Source organism: Piliocolobus tephrosceles, chromosome 2 (assembly GCF_002776525.5).
Source record: "Piliocolobus tephrosceles isolate RC106 chromosome 2, ASM277652v3, whole genome shotgun sequence".
Lineage (NCBI taxonomy): Eukaryota > Metazoa > Chordata > Mammalia > Primates > Cercopithecidae > Piliocolobus > Piliocolobus tephrosceles.
The window spans coordinates 26,408,442-26,424,076 of NC_045435.1; the positions used below are offsets into that span (position 1 = coordinate 26,408,442).

The 15,635-nt window shown below is 36.9% G+C and overlaps 1 protein-coding gene across 1 annotated transcript in view; it reads right to left on the minus strand.

Annotated features, from left to right (window-relative positions):
* The window catches only part of ROBO2 (roundabout guidance receptor 2), a 1,747,433-nt gene that overhangs the window by 753,697 nt on the left and 978,101 nt on the right, over positions 1–15,635 (minus strand). The gene's annotated exons all lie outside the window — the stretch shown is intronic.

A 15,635-nucleotide genomic window follows, 5' to 3' on the forward strand; every position in this document is an offset into this window, starting at 1 on the left:
AGGACAGTCTTGGGAGAATTAGAGCTGCCAAAAAGATATTACCTAAAAAATGTCTTATTCTAAATTAGAAAAGAATAATCTAATTAGAGTAAATGAAAACTCTTCCTACAAGGAACATGAAAGCTTTTCTTAAGCACTCTGTCTTATCATCATATTTTCCAGTTATTTTAGCTATTTCAGTTAAATATTGCATACTTCCAAGAACTTAGCTTTGCTAGTTATGAATCCAAAGGAAAGTGAGATTTCCTTTTCTGAAGGTGTCTACTACTGTTTACAAAGCTATTTTTAAAACGCTATTCTTATATGAATGGTACTTGGTTCTAATCATCTAGACTTCACACAATAATCACTAAAGAAATTATAAAGCACTGTGCTACAAATATGCTATGATAAAATATAATGAATATATAATTTAATTTTAATAATTATAAATATAATATTTATTTATGACAGCAAACATACAATGTTCTGGCCTCTGTGTGAACTATCACAAATTTTGTTTATTTGAAAATGTATAATGGTTTGGATACAGTGTATTTCAAGTAGGGAAAATATCAGTAGGTATTTTGCATACTACCAGTCAGTACACACTCATTTTGCCTGAGGGAGTTGTTTGATACATTTATATGCTTTCCTTTTAAAGCTAAATGATTTAGAGTAAAGACATTAGAGAAAACTGATCACCCGATACTTCAACAAGAGAATGTCAGAAAGAAGAGGAAGATAAAAGAGGATGAATAGAAGGAAACAGAGAAAGAAAAAGAGGAGAAACTAATCCTTCCAGTCTGGAATATCTCAATTCGAAGTTAAAAATTTACTTTTTGATTTTAAGGTTTTAATTATTACTGTCATGCCCAATGTTAAAATAGTTAATACAAACAATTCTCTAATATATTTTCTGAAAGGAAAAAAACCCAAACTATGTTACTTAAAAGAAAATAATCTTGGTTCTTCCATACAAGTACAATTCCATTTGTTTCTGGTTGAATTGAAAAATTGGATTTCTTTGAGTTAATACAGTGGAATTAAGTCAAAACCATCACATGATTCAGAAAAAAAGTGAGTAAACATGTTTTCTCCAGGAACTTTGTCCATGGTATACACAGGAAATACATTTTCATATTTCGGAGCAAGATTAAAATTGGCTGGAAAAACTTACTTAGGAAGCAATTGAGATGCCTACAACTACTGAAATGAGAACTACGATAACTTGCTGACTGCTTTGGCACAAGTCATAACATATTTCATTGTCAGATATCTTTTTGATATGACAATACTACCAATGACAGGCAAAGCACAGTCAGCAGGTTGTTTTTCAAAGACACTGTGCTTCGTACCTTAATGGAAAGAAAATTACATAATCACAATTAGAAATTGTTTTACCTACAAAAATATATCAACACAATGTCATTCTTACATATTTTGACATAACAATTTAAGAGAGTAAAACATACTAAATCAAAGACCTCTAAGACTTAAACAGGTCGTATCTGTTTTAGAAGAGGCAACAATCATCTGATCTACAGCAATACCAACATGATTCACAATTCAGTTATCATATATTGATCCACAGGAATGACATTTTAAAATGCCAAAATATATACAAAATCATATGCAAAAACCTAATGGAGTCCAAAATGCATGGAAATAACAAGATGGAATGCAAGTAGTGGTAATAGGTTTACTGAAGCAGGAAACAAGATTTTTTTTTCCTCCCACCGATAATGAGCAGTACTATCTAAATAACAAAGTACAGACCAAGACTTCAAAACAGTGTATCACTACTCAAGGGAATTCTTTATTAATCTCTACTGTTGAGAGAGCAAACTTTTCCACATAAGTTAGGCAAAATCAGTTATCAACTTACAGGCTTCTTATATCAGGGATAATTATTCACTTCTTGTTTATAAAAATAAAAGACAAATATCATATGTTCTCACTCATATGTGGGAGCTAAAAAGTTGATCTTATAAAGGTAAAGAGCAGAATGATGGATGCTAGAGGTTGAGAAAGGTGGGTCGGTGGCAGGAGGGTATGAAGAATGGGAGGTTAATGGGTGTAAACATAGTGTTAGATAAAAGATATAAGTTCCATCATTCCACAGCAGAGTAATTAGACTCAACAATAATGTATCGTATATTTCCAAGTAGTTAGAAGAGAGGACTTGAATTGTTCCTAACACATACAAATTATAAATATTCAAATTCATGGATACCTTAAACACCCAGACTTGATCATTACACATTTTATGCATGAAAATATCACACATAACCCATGTCTATGTAATATGTTATAGATCAATAAAAAAGAGAAAAGAAAAATGAACTAATTGAAATTATTTCAGAAGGAAAAAATCACTGTGTTCAATTAGACATTATTTTGATTTTGAAGCAGTCATCTTTTTCATCACTAAGGTTATTCCTAGCCATCCTGCTCTTCCCTAATGATCTAAAAATGAATTAAGTGAATTCAGCTAGTCTGGTTCTGCATTTTTCTTACAATGTACTATGTGTGTGTGTGTGTTCACTTGAAAAGTTCTGAATTTGTATTTTTTCTTGTTTTGTCCCTCATTCTTGCTGTCATCTTATTGAATAGTTCCGAATTTGAATGCGTGTGTGTGTGTGTGCGTGTGTGTGTGGCCCAAAGGGGAAGAGATGATGATAACATTGCAAAAATAACTCACAGGAGAATGCTTATCATATATTTTGAAGAGACAGCCAACATTTTTCATTAATAATAAAAGTAGCAATTATTCTAGGCTAACGGAATCCAGGGCTCCAATTGGAGGAGATGGTTTTAGGCAAAAAACAGAAGAGCTGTTTATCTTTTGAGGCAGGAGGTTGGACACATCGGCAGGTAGAGAAGAAGGAAGGTTGGAGAGATGTCGAGCTGATGAGAACTGTCCTTAGTTGCTTATATTTCCTCAATGAATTAACAAGCAAAATAATCAACTTGGAGAAAGAACTGGAAAGGGTATCTTACAGGTTTCAGGAGGATAGAGAAGGTGTGAAATATTCATCTTGGAAAGAGAGACGGTAAATTGGCTAGAGAAGTGAAAGAGTTCCTGTTTCTGTTGGAGATCACTGGTTACGAATCTAACAAGAATCAAGCAAGTTTGGTTGTGTGATTTTCTCCAACTATGCAGGTGAAGAATAGATGAAAAATTTAACCAGAGTTCTATTTTTGGTAGATATGTAGCGAAGATGAGAGACAGGACAAAGTATAAGAGGTTATATTTGAGGGAGTGATCATTATGTTGGACCAGGGAAATCAGTCAGGCAAAAAGAGACCTGAAAGTAGTGGAGAAGTTTCCATAAATTGGAAATCCCAAAGAGTAAGAATTGTTGTTGGCATCTGGGCACTGGATGGGCTGAAGGTGGGAATAATGTCTAAGAGTGGAACGCTTGATTTTGAGATTATGGTAATGGCTATGGGTGAGAGGTCAAAACTGGTGTCAAAGAGGCCAACACTATGATGCTATCCTATTTGTGGATATCAAAATCAGAGATTTAAGACAGAGTCATAAATGTTCCTGGCGAAGCTGCCTAGGCAGTTCTGTGTGCAATTGGCACACCTCCCTTGTGTGACCTCCATACAGTCCCTGGGAGACGGAACCAGTGAGGGAAACAGAATTCTGCATGCTCCTGCAAGACACTTCTTACCTTCCCATTCTTTAAAAGATATGCCAGCATTTGCAGTGTTATTGCTGCCATTTTCCTGAAAATCCTTTAGGTCGAATCTCATCAATGTCCCATATTCCTGTCACCTCTATTCCCACGAGAAGTTGAACTCCCAGGTCACCTCCTACACAGAGGTTTTCACCACTGGATGCACATTTGCTAAACTGGTCTAATCTGCCACCTCTTCTGACCCCCAGGCCCTTCCTCTGCACTTTCTGGAACTCGCACCATTTTACACCAAAATTCTCCAGGGTAATTACTTTCTTCTCTAAATGTTACAAAACTAAAATTGCTATTTCTATTTAGGCTACTACTTCCACTGATACCCTCTTAGGTGGAGAAAATTTTTTCTCCTATAACTGTCTTCCTTGAGCTCAAGGCGATTTAGATGTTCTCCTCCTTTTCAGGAAGATCCAGACCAGTATTTCTCCATCCTCCTTAAATTCATGTTAGTTATCTGAAGCTTAAACCATTAGATTCAATCACCTACTTACAGTTCTTGTTTTTGTTATCCATTGAACTTTCTGTTGTTCCCTTTTGTGTCTTGAAATACTGTCAACTGGAGCTTGCTTGAACACTCTCTCTTTCCCTCCAACACCACACCTGTCATAATACTCGAATTTCAACGTCCACATCAACTCAAGAAAAGATGGAAAACCCAATAGATCCATGACCATAAACAACGCTGGAAAAGTAATCGTAAATCTCCTAAGAGATATTAGGATCTGATGGTTTTGCATAGATTTTTATTAAAAATCAAAAATAATAATTTTAAAGTTATTGGCCAGGTGGGTGGCTCACGCCTGTAATCCCAGCACTTTGGGAGGCCGAGGCGGGTGGATCACAAGGTCAGGAGATCGAGACCATCCTGGCTAACACAGTGAAACTTCTTCTCTACTAAAAATACAAAAAATTAGCAGGGTCTGGTGGTGGGCACCTGTAGTCCCAGCTACTTGGGAGGCTGAGACAGGAGAATGGCGTGAACCCGGGAGGCAGAGCTTGTAGTGAGCCGAGATCGCGCCACTGCACTCCAGCCTAGGTGACAAAGAGAGACTCCTTCTCAAAAAATAAATAAATATAAAAAAATTTTTAAGTTATTTAAATTGTTCAACAGCCTAGAAAAATATAGACATTCATCCAATTTGTTCTATAAAATAGCATATTCTTAATATCCAAACTGGATAATATTAGCACAAAGAAAAAACTATTGTTCAATCTAAATTATGAGCATATTTGCAAACTTCTAAACAAAATACTGGTAAGTAAAACATAGGAATATTTAAAAAATAATCATGAGAAATATAAAGATAGTTAGACATTAAGAACTACATATATTAAATCCCATCAATTATATTAATGAACAAAAAGCAAAACAATAAATCATGAGATTTTGAAGCTGAAAAAACATTTGACAACATTCAAAACCCAATCCTAATTTTAAAATTGCTTAGCAAGCTCAGAAAAGAAAGATTTGTCTTGATTTCACAAATAACATATACCAGAAACCTTCAACAAACATCATTCTTAATGGTGATATATTAGAAAAATTACCACTAAGGTGAGAAATTAGATAAGGATACCTACTACCACCAACATATTCAGTGCAACAGGCAAGAAGAAGAAGAAATAAGAGCAGCAAACAGTAGAAAGGCAGTCACAAAATTGTTATTAAAGACAGTGTCTGCTAAGATAACACAAAATATTTAATAAAAGTGTATTAAAGTATTGTTACTAGTTGGAGTATCCAGTAAGTGGCAAAGTTACAAACTCAATATAGAAAAAGTAATATGTGATAGATAAAATATGATAGAAAAATTATTTAATTAACCATAGCAATATCTATTTATCTATCTAATCTACTAATACTGTGCACGCGCGCGCGCGCGCGCGCACACACACACACACACACACACACACTAGAAGTCATCCTAAGAAAATTTCAAGCCCTATTTGGAAATGGCTATGGCTACTCTGGGACAGACAGCTATTGAGAAGAGATATTTGGGGTAGAGGTAGAACACTCTTGATATTGCCACTTTGAAACTACTTATGCTTAGTGGTGGTTTTCGCCTGATCTTAGGTAATGAAGTATAGTTGTGAGTGATGCAGATACTTGAAACAGATGAACTGGGCTCTAATCTTCACTGTGTAATTTACTAAAGATGTTTGTTGATTTCATTCTTCTTAGCCTCAATTTCCTATTCTCAGTAAATGAAGGCTAATCATAATATCTACATTTATTGTACTGTTAGAATTAAATGGCATATGATATGTAAATTTCTTAGTTCAATGCCTGGCACTTGGTAATAGCTCCATAACCCACCATCATATTTCTAGTCCGAAGTCTGTTCCAAACGCAGAATGATCTGTGAAAATACCAAACAGATGATGATAGTGTCTGGCTCAGAATCCTGAAATGACTTCTCATTACACGCAGAGTAAAAGGAAAGTCCTTACAGTGGCACAAACGGCCCTTTACTGCTTGGTTCAAAGTTGCTTCTCTTCTCCTGCATTGCTCTCCTTCTCTCTCAGGTCCCTTGCACAGCCCATTTCCTCCACTCTGAGCACTCTGCACTAAGCTTGTTATAATATGTCACCTCTTTCATCCCTTTGCTTAAATGTCATCTTTTTCTAGAGAATCTTCCTGACCACTCTAAAATTGAGGAAAAAACCAAAAAACAAATACAACCCAACTAGCCTTTCCCCAAGCACTCTCTATTCTCATTATCTTATAAAATTATCACTATGTAACAGCTCTTCTATTTTACATAAACATCTGTTACTATCCTCCCTAGCAAAGTATAATCCACACAGGGGATTTTAATGGTTTTCTTCTACCTTTTTTTCCAGAACCTAGAACACTGCCTGGCACACAGTATATATTCAATAAATATTTGTTACATGACCATATTATTATTACAATGTTATCACTATTAAATGGAGCTATTGAATTTATTTTCATGTGTTGAAATACTAATTTTAAATATTAAAAGTCTTAACCATGTTTACCAGCATGTTCTTTTGGTTATTTTATCATTTTATTTCCCTTAATTCCTAAAACAGGAATCATCTCTAATCTGTGATTTTGCTAATATCCCAGGTAAATTTTCTTCAGATATTTCTTGACACCCATTTCTTATAAGATTTTATACCGTATCAAGTTACAAATATTTGTTGCGGGAAGTCAGGGACCCCAAACGGAGGGACCGTCTGAAGCCACAGCAGAAGAACATAAATTGTGAAGATTTCATGGACATTTATTAGTTCCCCAAATTAATACTTTTGAAATTTCTTACACCTGTCTTTACGGCAGTCTCTGAACATAAATTGTGAAGATTTCATGGACACTTATCACTTCCCCAGTAAATACCCTTGTGATTTCCTATGCCTGTCTTTACTTTCATCTCTTAATCCCGTCATCTTCTTTGTAAACTGAGGAGGATATATGTCGCCTCAGGACCCTGTGATGATTGCGTTAACTGCACAAATTGTTTGTAGAGCATGTGTGTTTGAACAATATGAAAACTGGACACCTTGACAAAGGAACAGGGTAACAGCAATGTTCAGGGAACAAGCGAGACGGCCTTGGACTCTGATTGCCAGTGAGCCAGATGGAAAAGAGCCATATTTCTCTTCTTTCAAAAGCAAATAGGGGAAATATCGCTGAAGTATTTTTCTCAGCAAGGAACATTCCTGAGAAAGAGAAGGCGGCCTGAGGGTAGGTCTATAGACGGCCCCCTTAAGGCGACCGCCTTTTATGGTTGAAGCGGAAGGGATGAAATAAGCCCCGGTCTCCTGCAGCGCTCCCAGGCTTACTAGGACGAGGAAATTCCTGCCTAATAAATTTTGGTCAGACAGGTTGTCTGCTCTCAAACCCTGTCTCCTGTTAAGATGTTATCAATGACAATGCGTGCCCAAAACTCATTAGCAATTTTAATTTTGCCCTGTCCTGTGGTCCTGTGATCTTGCCCTACCTCCACTGGCTTTGTGATATTTTATTACCTTGTGAAGCCTGTGATCTCTGTGACCCACACCCTATTCCTGCACTCCCTCCCCTTTTGAAAATCGCTAATAAAAACTTGCTGGTTTTACAGCTCAGGGAGCATCACGGAACCTGCCAACGTGTGATGTCTCCCCCAGACACCCAGCTTTAAATTTCTTGTACTCTTTCCCTTTATTTCTCAGACCAGCCAAGACACTTAGGGAAATAGAAAAGAACCCACGTTGAATATCAGGGGTGGGGATTCCCCTGACAATATTCTTGTAAAAATAATGCCTATACTTTGAATCTCTTTTTTATGAGTTACTTTGAGAACAAAACGACAAGACTTAGAAACCAGCCTTTGTGCCTACACTAAGCCAGGAAGTCAGTCTCATCTCAGTGATCAGTTTGGCTAGGTGAAGGGTTTCTCTCTATCACTGTAAGTATGAACCCGATTCTCAACAACTGCCATCAGTCAAGACCTGGCAGCACAGCTACCATTTGGAGAAGCTCACAGGAAGTTGTATAGGCCTGGCTCCAACACAGGAGCCACTGCGGTGTGTACATCATGTGAAGAATGAATAAAAATGATGAAGAACTTGCCCAACATTCTGACCAAACAATCTGTCAGCTTTTGAGAGAGATTACAAGCTCTAGGAAAAATTGGCTTTAGTGTTAAAGGTCATTATTCCTTAACAGATAATATTTTCTGGAGGAAACACAACCCAGAGAAGTCGCACAGAGATTAGAGGATTTTAAACATTACCCACACGTGAACATTCACACTAGAAACTGAGCCAATAAATCAGCTTCCTTAACTCTTGCTAGTACTGATTAAAACCTGGAGCCGAAAGTCTTCCAGTGGCCTGAGATAATCCAAGGCATTTTTAAAGAGTGATGTATAGATGGTGATTCATCAATGGTAAAGACTAGGATGTCATATGTAAACACAACCTAGATAACACAATTCTTCCTATATATTGCATCAATGGTAATTCTGATGGAGTACACATACTGATTTGATTGAAATTGTTACAAAACTTTAATTCCTATTCATATTTATTTCAATTTGATTTTCATGCCCATTATGGGTACAACATGGGCAAGAATAAATCGATTCTTATTTATATTAAGCAAATTGGAAAAATAAGTAGTAAGCCTGAGCCTGCTGGTGTTCACCATCAATACTTAACTAGATTCTTTTTTGTTTGATTGTTTGGAGCACCGTCTGGTTCTGTCACCCAGGCTGGAGTGCAGTGTCATGATTTCGGCTCACTGCAGCCTCTGTATTCCAGGTTCCAGCAATTCTCATGCCTCAGCCTCCTGAGTAGCTGTGATTACAGGCGTGCACCACTACACCTGGCTAATTTTGATATTTTTGGTGGACACGGGGTTTCACCACATTAGCCAGGCTGGTCACTAACTCCCAGCCTCAAGTCATCCACCCACCTCGGCCTCCCAAAGCGCTGGGATTACAGGTGTGAGCCACTGTGCCTGGCTCAATACTTAACTAGATTCATTTAAAATGTTTCTGTTTGGATTGTACTATCCATTATCAGTGCTATTTTAACTTAATTCGAATGTAGGTAAAGCCAGAAAAATATTTTGAATTCCCTAAAATTAGATGATTGAAAATCTACAGTTGCAGAAGTTTAGAGATGGTTACGTATTAGGACTCCCAAGCCCAGGGTTCGCTTTAATCCTCAGGTAATAAATTATTCCTCAAACCTCTCTCTGGATACAACCTTATGAGTACAAAAGCCAAGAGCGGGGATATAAGAAGACTCTTGACCTGAGATTAAGTGCTCAGTATGGCTTCCTGAGGTTTGAAAAATAAATGTACACCAGAGAAAGTGCACACTTGACTTCACCTATAATGTAATTGCAGGTGACTATTGGAGCTGGGATCCAGATTTGGTTGTCAGAGAATCTCAGAAAATATTTTTGAGAGAACTGCGTTTAGCAGGACATTTTTTATAACAGCAATACCAGGAATCTCTATTTAATAAGAGGGTGGGGATGGCAGTGGGTAAAGACCAGCCCACTCCTGTCCTTCCCCACGTTACAACCCCTTGTCAGCCAGTGCACAACCTCCTTTATGAACCCACCACTGCACCTTACAACTCAGTTAATGATCCTCTGAAAAAGGATTTAACCTCTTTTCCTCTGTTTTTGCTTTATTTTATTATTATTTACTACCTAGGAGTTAGAACAAGTGGGCACAGAAGTTCAATGCCCTTAACAGTTGAGAAAACAGACAATCAGTAAAATCAGGTGATTTGCCTAAAATGACATGGCTACTTTTGGGACTAGAATGTAGTCCAGTGCTTTTCTCATCACATCATTCCAAAAAAAAGCTTCCTGAAGCGAAGGCAGAGCAATCTCACTAATAATCAAAACGCAAATAACAAAATAAAACACAAAAAGGCCTATCTTTCCTTTTAAACTGATACTTTTGAAAGAAACACACTGCTTTAAATCTGTCAATAAATATAAATGGTTATTGCATAAGAAAACCTTAGAACACCTTTAGAAACCTATCTAAGTTATGCCCAATGAAAACTTTCTATGATGTTTCTGCTCTGTCCAAGGTAGTGGCTACTAACCACATGGGGCTACTGAGCACTTCGAATGTGGCTAATGTGACCAAAGATTGAAATGTTTAATTATAGTGAACTGACACTTCAGTTGCCACATGTGGCTAGTGGCCACCATATCAAACAGCTCAGACTTAGTCTTCTCCTTCCTCCCTAGTCTCATCGCTCACCACACCCTCACCTATCACTTTATGACGTGACCATACTGACTGCAGTTTTGTGAATGTAACTGTGCCCTCCCGATTTCTAGTCATCCTGTTAGTATTACTCCCAAATTCCTCACTTCCCTTTCCCTTGCCAACTGCTATTCACTTTTCAAGTTTTAATTACATTATGCTTTCCCTGAGAAAGTTTTGCTGGCCTTCCACCCGTCTGCAAACAGCATCTGCCAGAAGTGCAAAGAAGGAAAACCAACATTCCCTCCTTCTGAAGTAGTCAGAGGACTTGGCTCCAGGTACCAGACCACGAACCGTAACTCAGAAGCTGGGCTTACTGATCTGTATTGTGTTTGCAACCAGAAAGCGTTTTTGTTTGTTTTATCCTTTTTAAGTTAAAAGGCTGAAGTCTGCAAACATTTACTCCTTAAATCTCCATAGAAACCGTTTTGAAGAACTACGTGTCCTTGCTTTTGCAAAGCTTTAATGAAGTTATCTGTAATCCAAAGGGTCTATAATTTTTTATTTTTTTGGAATTGGTTATTCTCCTAGCTATGAAAGGTGTAGAATCTCAAGAAACAGATCATGTGCTAGTTCTTTATTAGGAAGTGCTCTCCCGAGGAAGTCAGAACCAGAGTAAAGAGACAGAGGGAGAGCAAAAACATGGAGGTGCATTACCAAACTGCCAACACTCTGCATGAAGCACAGCGTTACCGTCTTCAAAAGGCGGCATGAACGACTGTATCTCAGTCTGTCTTGGGGGAAGGAAAAAATGATTCATCGGTCATTTCCCATTCCCCGCTCCTCACCTGACCAACACTCACTTTCAGGTTGCACATAAGGAAGCCCTGATGTGTCCCAGCTGCATCTCTTGTCTCAGAAGCAAGATGAAAACATGAAGGAGGCAGGAAAAACGTGCCGTGTGAGCATGAAGAAAGATGCAATCATTCAAAATCAGTGCCTGCCAGATCTGGAATGAGGTAAGTATTCAAGGGCCAAGAGAGATCCTGCTGAGAGGTTCCTAACAGCACTAAGAGGTATCTGATCTAGTTCCTAAGTACCAACCACTTCATTTCGTCTTTTCTGATTTTAGCACTCAAGGGTGGTTTGCGTTCACGCTCTAATTTGAACTCTACTTTTGTGATGGGTTAATTATGGGCAATGTATGTACATGTGTGTGAACACTGGCATGTTTAGCTAATACAACCTCCTGGAATAGTTTGAGCAGGAATCATGGGCTCACTTAACTCTATCATTAATAGGTTATGATGAAATGTATAACAGCTTTATTTTTGTACAGCTCGATATTTGAAATCTTATAATACCAGATCAATCCTTTTGATATTTGTTTGATAAACATGTTTTCTGTCAACCTGATGTGGCTTTTGCATTTTGCATCGGACAAAATTGCACACAGCCTCAAAGTCTAATTCAAAAGTCAACTTTTCTCTATAAAGATTATACTGTATTGCATAATTGAATTTTATTCAAATTTATGTTTCTAGTCACTTTGTAAGGAAAAACTTGAGGACAACAAAATTACCCACGGAAATAATCACCATCTTGGAACACCGTTACATATATAATGGCTTGCTTATATAAACATACATAAAATCCTGTAGGTATTCGCTAGTCAGTTTTTTTTTCTCGTGGCTCAAGGCTCAAGAAAGCCTTAAATCATTCAGACTTCCCTTCTATCATTTTTGCTTTTGACCTTTTCAGCTGATTTGCATCCATTGTTTATTTAATTGAGTCGAATCAGGTGTGTGATTCAACTTTCCTGACCCAGACCTTCTCAGAAAGATTAACCATCTCTTCTCTGTGTCTTCATTTCACCCTCTTTAAGTTACTGGCAGGAAATTTATATTTATCATTTCTATTTGGGGAGATGTGAAAGTGCGGCATCCCTCACAGCTGTCTCCTGTTTGGGTATAACATTGTCTCCTCTTAGACAAGCATTAAGATCAGAATTAAAAATTCCAATGCATTAACATTAAAATTAATAAAATTTAATTAAAAAGATTAAAATATAATCTAATAGGAAAGTATTAGGAAAAGTAACATAAAATATTGAAACAGCTCTAGGCTTCTAGTAATTTACTAAATAAAACTCTGTTTCCTTGATTTGATCTTTTAGTTGCTAACAACTATGTTGCTAGATTGCAAAGCTGAGAACTGAGCCAAAGGTGGTTAGTGTCCTAGGGGACGTTTGCCTGGTGAATTCCGATGTGACACACCAGCTGGCCTCTGTGCAAGGCTTCTCGGTTGCATTTCTCTGCAGCCATAACAGTAATGTGTTTGCTTCTCTACAGTACCATTTCCCCAACTAGAAAGTGAGTTTTATGAGATCAGGGACTGTCTCTTATTTATCTTTGTATCTCTGATGTGTGGTGCACCTTAGAGAATAATAGATCTTTAACAAAGGTTTGGACAGAAATGACAATTCTCATGCATACTTCCACATAAAATATTAACAATTTATATGATCTTCTCAAAATAGATGCTATTCCATTAAATTTCATTAACTGAAAATAAGGATGATTTCTACTTATTTTGTATTTGTAACTGTGACATTATAAAACAGAATTATGCCAAATTTAAACTTAATTCTTATTAAGATGCTTTTCATCTATCAAAAGGGCAAATGAAGATGTGCTACTTAGATGATTCGTAATAAACTTATGCCCATTCTAAGAAAGATGAGATCATTACACCCCCTAGTGTTCCCATCCCGAGGACTGATACATGTTTATTAATTATTATGAATGTGCTACAGATAACAAAGGACAAAATATAAATGGTGATTGAAACCAGCTGGAGTCTACTTCTAGAATTGAATTCTGTTCACTGCATCGCACCATAGCATGAATATAGCTTCAACTTGAATAATTAAATTGAGGACTTTCTTAAGCAAAACTCTCTCATGATATATTGAAAGATAATATTGTTGAACAACAAGTTCCAGCACAAATTCTGCAGTTAATCGTTTTACCAATTTCAGGAAACCATTGCATTGACAGTAGCTATGCCTTAGACACCAAAATTTAATTAGGCAATCTTGTATTGGACACCAGATCAAGTAAATGAATAGTTAGCAACCTTAGATCATACAGCATGAAATAAATCACAGTACAAGACTTCTTCCATTTACTGTCTTCTATAGTGTGACACTAAATTGGTTTGAGATAAATGGTTTCCATCATATGCTTCTGTTGAGGATAAAAACCAGAAAATGACATCATTAATATACCGAAGTCACCTCATTATTCAGAAAGATTAGAATAAAGAACCCAGATAACAAGTCTGTAGATTGTTTTTATAGCATATTATAGGGCTTTGCTAATGACTACAAAGTTTAGGATAATTTCTATTAATCACAACATTTGAACATGATAGGAGTGTTAAATAATTAAGAATACGTTTCAATGAGATTTAAAGAATTTTTTACATGCTTATGATGTAAAAGTCTACTTTTTCAGGCTCTTAAAGTAGACTTTTATGTTGTGGACTTTTAAAAGAATATACAAGAATTTTCCAACGAGGATTTTATCTTCTGTGTATGTACATAGAGCGCATAATACATGTGGTGATTTTTATATCTTATGTGTATGTACATAGAGTGCATAATACATGTGGGGATTTTTTAGTAATTAAATTAAATGTGGCACATATACACCATGGAATACTATGCAGCCATAAAAAACGATGAGTTTGCGTCCTTTGTAGGGACATGGATGCAGCTGGAAACCATCATTCTTAGCAAACTATCACAAGAAGAGAAAACCAAACACCGCATGTTCTCACTCATAGGTGGGAACTGAACAATGAGTTCACTTGGACTCGGGAAGGGGAACATCACACACTGGGGCCTATCATGGGGAGGGGGGAGGGGGGAGGGATTGCATTGGGAGTTATACCTGATATAAATGATGAATTGATGGGTGCTGACGAGTTGATGGGTGCAGCACACCAACATGGCACAGGTATACATATGTAACAAACCTGCACGTTATGCACATGTACCCTAGAACTTAAAGTATAATAAAAAAAAAAAATGTCCTGATAAATAGTTATAATATGTCAGATAAATGCTTTATAAAATCAGGGCAACTCTAAAACAGGTTATCTAATGGGTGCTGATGGTATTTTTGTTTGGGATCATGTAAGCAGAAGAGGCCATTCTCCTTCCTGTAGGCGGAACTCCAGGTTAATCTCCTTTTACAGATGCAAGTGATGCTGTAACATACACAAAAAACTGATAATGGAAACAAATTATGGAGACTCTGAATCCAAACCCATTTGAAATGTCGTGTCTGAGACTTATTCACCTTCAAAATTATCATTCAGAGATGGAGTAGCTTAAAGCTTCTGTGCAAGAGTTGAGTTTCCAGTATAATAAAATTTTAGTTTCCTAGTACAAATGAACAAGAATAAATTTCATGGATGGGCAGAAAAATTTAACAATGAACAAATACAGTAATAAATGTGAAAAATAAATATAAGTAACTTATTTTCCCGGTAAGATTTTGGTAGATTTTTAAAAGCACATAACCTTACTGTAAATTTACATTATAACTGTATGTTTTGCTAATTTTATTTTTTGTTACTTGGGGGTATTTTTTGTTTAGTATGCTAAGAAATACAGGTAATACACGCTGAAAGTGCTAAAGACGCGAATGCTACTTTTACTTAAAGAAAAAGCGTTTTTAAAAGCTATTTTGATACCCTGACAGTATTTGCAATATAGGGCTGGGATGGGGGAGTGACTCACTCCTGAAAGAGGAGTGATGACATTACACATTCAAATGTGCTAAATGTGAACTTAATGTTAATAGGTGAAACCGAGAAAGATAAACTCAGCTGTGGAACACGTGAAATAATTCCGATTTTGAATGTGACACTAAGAGATTGCCAGATACTGGTTTTACCTCTGCGAGAATTTGGACTGTTGAAACATTGGATTTCACATGTTGAAACATGGATTTTAACTAACAACCATGGCAACAACTAACCCAAACCTACAACCACCAAATCAAAACAAAACGAAACAAATATCACCCAGACATACACACACAAAACCAATCTGCCACCCAACAAATACCCTGGTGATCCTGCTGAGTTCAGCCAAACAGTAATTACAAGGGCGGGCCTGGAAGCCTCCAGACGGAACGAGGTTTGATCCCAGCATCAGGCCTGGCCTCCGCACATTCTGCCGTATCAA